Consider the following 5380-nt stretch of genomic DNA (forward strand, 5'->3'; position numbering starts at 1 on the left):
AGGAATTTTGATTTCTAATCCAGTGGAGGTTGAGCAAATATTGTTGATTTCGATCAATGACAGTGTTTGAGTTCGCTGTCCAGTAGTGAGTGCCAGAAGTGTAGCTAATTTGTAAGTTAGTTGTTCTATTGTAGTCTCTGCATTGTTTAGTGAATTAAGGTACTTTAAAAGAATTGTTGGATCCCATGTATTTTCGTACTTTGGCTTATCTGGTCTCAAATGTTGTACGCCTTTGAAAAAACGTTTAATCCTGACATCGTTGGTAAGGTCTGATCCTAAAAGTTGTCCAATAGCGGAGCGGTATGTGTTTAAGGTACCGTATGATGCCCCTTTGTTGTAGCAGCTAGCTAAGAAGTCTAGTATGTTGGGTACAGATGCATAAAAAATGTTGATGTTCTTTGTATTACAGAAAATCCACCAGTTCTTTAGTCCTGAATTATATTGTTTGATGGTGCTGGACGTTATGGATGATAAGCAAATATTTAATGCTTCCTCGGGGATGTTTTCTATCTTTAATGCTTGTTGGATAAGTGTCCTGCAACCAGGGTAAGGTGAGGCCAAAGTGGATGCGGATTCTGTCTGTCAACAGAGAGAAGTAAGTTATAATGAGGTTTGAAGTAAATTGGAAGTTTGCTTAGCAGTGATGTAAATAAAGGGTACCAAGGCTGAGTGGGCCAGTGGGGTACAACTAAAATTCCTTCTGCATCATCATTTATAATTTTTTGTAAAACGCGTGGAATCAGAGAAAAAGGAGGAAAAGCATAAAATCGTAGCCCTTTCCAGGATATTGTAAAAGCATCTACACACCATGCATCTGGATCAGTGCGCCATGAAATAAAAGTTGTGCATTTATTATTTAATCTGCTGGCAAAAAGATCTATGTCTGGGTGTCCAAATCTGAGTGTTATAAGATTGTATTCATTTGAGTTTAATTCCCATTCTGTGTCTTGATGCAATTGTCGAGATTCCTTATCAGCTTCTACATTTTCTGAAGAGCTTATGTATGATGCCAATATAAAAAGCTCTCTACTTTCACACCACTGCCATAATTCACGACACAGTGTGTTCAATTTTTCATGTTGAATGCCTCCCATTCGATTGATATAGGAGATGGCTGTAGTATTATCAATGCGAAGCAAAATGTTGCAGCGTGTTAAGTTTTTTGCAAAACATTTAAGTCCAAAGAATGCTGCTTGTAATTCCAAAAAATTAATGTGCTTTTCTTTTTCATTTGCTGACCAGAATCCGTGTGATTTATTACTATTGCAGTAAACTCCCCAGCCTGATTGAGAAGCATCTGAATAAATTTCTAAAGCAAATTTATCTACCCCGATATGATTAGTTGCATTTAAAATAGCGTTTTCCCACCAAACGAGGTCTTCGCTTAATGAAGGAGGTAGTCTTAAATGTTTCTCATAGTTTCCCCCATTCTTCTTTAGTGCTAAATACTTGTGTCTTTCTAAACGTTTAGTATATAACCAACCGTATCTAACTGCTGGACACAAGGCAGTGAGTTTCCCTAACAAGTGTGCAAAATCGCGAATTTTGCAAGTTTTTACTTTTAAGAAGTGGTTGATTAGTTTGAACAGGTGTGGTTTCTTGTCTTGGGGGATTGAAATTAATAATTTGGTTGTATCATACAGAAATCCCAGGTATCGACAGTTTTGGTTAGGAGTTAATTTGCTCTTTTCATAATTAATTAAGAAACCTAGCTTTTCTAACGTTTGAATAGTAAATTCTACGTTTTTCTTACAATTTTCTACGGAATTCCCCAAAAGAAGAAGGTCGTCTAAGTAAATTATAGAAATAAAGTTGTGATTCCGTAAGTAAGCAACTACAGGTTTCATAAGTTTAGTAAAAATTAAAGGTGCACAATTTAGCCCAAAAGGCATGCAATTATATTCGAACAACATCCCATTAAATTTAAATCGTAGATATTTTTTATATTTTTTGTTGATTGGTACTAAAAGGTAAGCATTTTTAAGATCCAAAGTTGCCATGTAAGCATTTTTGTACAATAGATTAGCAACAGTTTTCTGATCTTCAAGCTTAAAATGATGTGTTTCAATATTTTTGTTTAATATTTTTAAGTTTAGAATAAGTCTATGCGAACCATCTGGTTTGGTCCTGAGAAAAATGTTCGATATGTGCTGACCTACACAGGCCTTCACTCTGCTAATTGCCCCAGATGCTAATAATTCAGAAACACCCTTGTGTAGCAACACTGTCTCTTTGTGAGACCATTTTGGTGTTGAAGGTTGACAGAGTTGGAACTGTTTCTCAATGAAAGGAAGTTTCACACCTTTGATCCATGATAAGATTTTTACATTGTTGGTAAGTGCCTGCCATTCCGGAAGGAAATATTTCAGTCGGCCTGCTGATTTACTAACCTCATTTGTTAACGTTTGTAAGGTTGGTTCCGATGTTGAGTTGGTTGTCGTTGATTCCGGTATCTGGCCGGTTGTTTGTCTTGATATTTCGTTCGTCTGTCGTGAATTTTGTGTCGGTAGGAGGCTTCCTTGGTTTGTTTTGGTGCACGTCCACCCTTGTTTCCTCCTTGAAATATTTGTCGAGGTGGACGTTGGTAGTTTAAATGGTCGGAGGTTCTAAGAATCGGTTTTTTGTGTTGTGTCTGTTTTAAGTCCAGACTGGATTTTTCTAGGTCTCTAGCAGCTTTGACTCGCTCACTCAGTTTGTCCCCAAAAAGCCAGCCATCTGAGGTGCTGGATGTCAAAGTGTCCCGAATGTCCTTCCGCAGATTAATTGCTACTAACTCTCGTCGTGTTTTTGACTGAATGAAATGTAAATCAAGAAGCAGTTTGCAAGCATCACTCGCAAGCTTGATGTAAGATAAGTTTTGCTCCTCCTTGTCAGATAGAAGCAAGGTCAGAAGTTTTCCTAGAGCTGAAATGGCTCCCCCCATGCGGTCTTGAGTGGCAGCAAGCTTAGTATCTCTGCGGCAGATTTGTTCCCCCAAAGCTTTCGTGACTTCAGGGTTTAGTTTTGGGGTTCCTGAAGCTGGGCAGTTTTCCGCTGTTGGATAATCTTGTAATATTGTAGCTCTCTCCTCATCCGAAAGTCCTGTTTGTAATAACAGCGTCCATCTAGCAGCTACATCTTGATGGATCGGGGGGCCCTTTAATGGCAGTGCAGGAAGAGTATTTCCCAATATAGCCAAAACATCCTCATTTAGGTTTGAGGGAGCCGGAGCCACTTCTTGAGACGAACCTATCGTAAAGTAAATAATTGAAATAGTGCGTCTACAAGTTTATTGTAATTATGTAAATGTATGCGGTCAGGTTCTTGTCAAAGGATAAGCTAAGTAGATAGAATAGAAATCACCCTTCTAATCTAATCAAGAGCAGTAAATCTGCTGTTAACCAAAGTTAGAGGAAACTCAAATTATTTATTGCCTATCGTATTTGAGGCAACTCACAGATCTCTTTCCCCGATAGAGAAAACAATAGCAACAAGGGCTATAATAGCACGACTATTCACATTATAGTTCTGTGTGCCTATGATATTCCGATGACATAATTAGAGTACCATTTCGGTTTTCTGCTCCGTAACTGTTTCCAGAACAATGCATGTCGATCTCCTAATATCATAATTAGGTGATCCAGTGTACTACCTCTAATGCCATAATTAGAGTAATATAACCTAATGCCAAAATTAGGTAGGCCAAAAAGGATGTGTGATGCCTCTAATACCATAATTAGAGTAAATATAACCTATTACCATAAATAGGTTATGCCTTTGACGTGACCCAAGACCAATCTCCTATTGCAGTGTAATTACGTGTCAAGTAATGCTTAAGAACGACATCGAGTATTGTAGTCCTAAAAGAATGTACAGGTAAATGTTGCTTATGTTTACCTGCATCAGCGTCTTCAGTGCTAAAAATAGAGTTGGCGCCGCTTCCTTGGGACACAAAATCTGCTACACCCGCTGCCGAGGGCGATGGTGAGGGCGAGGGGAGGACAATCGACGGCGACGGACACCGCGAACTTTCGAGATAATCATCCGACTCGCTGTCCCCTCCGCCATTATCTTTATTGTGACGACGTAGTCTTCTCCTTAACTTGTGAATTTTTCGGCGAACGGCCGCTTCGTCCTCTGAGGAACTATCTTTTTCTCGGTGCTTCCGCTTTTTAGAATGTTTAGGCATAACGAGTAATATAAAAAACACTTAGAATTGTAACCAAATAAAGACGCGTGTGGCTGATTCGGCACGAACACGAAGAATGAACAAACAAGTAACCGACACCTCCGACAATGAACGAGACTACCTGTTTTAAACTTTCAAATTTCGTGGCTATTCGGTACGGGATGGGGAAACTACATATATTATTTACCGAAACGAGACCGATATATAATTAGCATTAGCCGCTGCCAACTACAAGTTCATTTACGCAAATATAGGTGTCAATGGACGAATTAGTGATGGGGGTGTTTTTCAGAATAGTAGCTTGTCAAGGGCACTACAAGACAATTCTTTGAGTCTACCAGCCCCAGAGGTATTACCAGGAATGACAGAAGCTTTACCGTATGTTATTGTTGCCGATGATGCCTTTCCGCTGTCAAAGAACCTATTGAAACCCTATCCAGATCGTGGACTCGGCAATGATAGCAGAATTTTTAATTATCGGTTGTCCCGTGCTCGGAGAATAATAGAGAATTCCTTTGGAATTCTTGCAAACCGATTTCGTCTTCTGTTAAATCCAATTAATTTAGATGCAGAAAAAGTAGAGTTGATTACACTCACTTGTGTAGTGTTACACAATTTTCTCGCAACAGACAATGCACAATCATATATTGAACTTGAAGAATTTAATGAAAACTTGCCGAAAATAAATCGACAGTGTGGTAACCGGACATCTATTGCAGCAAGAGATATTCGTGATCATTTTAGAAGTTATTTTAATTCTTCACAAGGTTCGGTGCCCTGGCAACAAAATGCAATAAACAATTTTAATTTGTGAAATTCGTTTTTATTTTACATATGCCTATTATTAACAATAAATACTACAAATTGTTACATTTTTTAGGGCATCAAACAGTGTGTGTACAATTTTTTCTTCTGTCTGCAAACGAATGGATGTATCAGTAATTCGTTTTAACTTCGACACTATAAATTGAGCCAATGCCTCATCTTCATCTACGTTTTGTACAAAACTTTGCTGCATTGTTGATGAAATTGATGCTAAGGCACTACACCTTTTCCACTTTTATTCGAGAAACTATCAAGTTAATTTGAGAAAGTATCAATTGTATTTGAGAATAGTAAAATGTATTTGAGAAAACAACAAATGTAGTTCAGAATAGTGATTTGCATTTGAGAAGGCATCAAATGAATTTGAGAGTAGTAAATTGTATTCAA

This window comes from Photinus pyralis, unplaced genomic scaffold (assembly GCF_008802855.1).
Source record: "Photinus pyralis isolate 1611_PpyrPB1 unplaced genomic scaffold, Ppyr1.3 Ppyr1.4_LG1, whole genome shotgun sequence".
Taxonomy (NCBI): Eukaryota; Metazoa; Arthropoda; class Insecta; order Coleoptera; family Lampyridae; genus Photinus; species Photinus pyralis.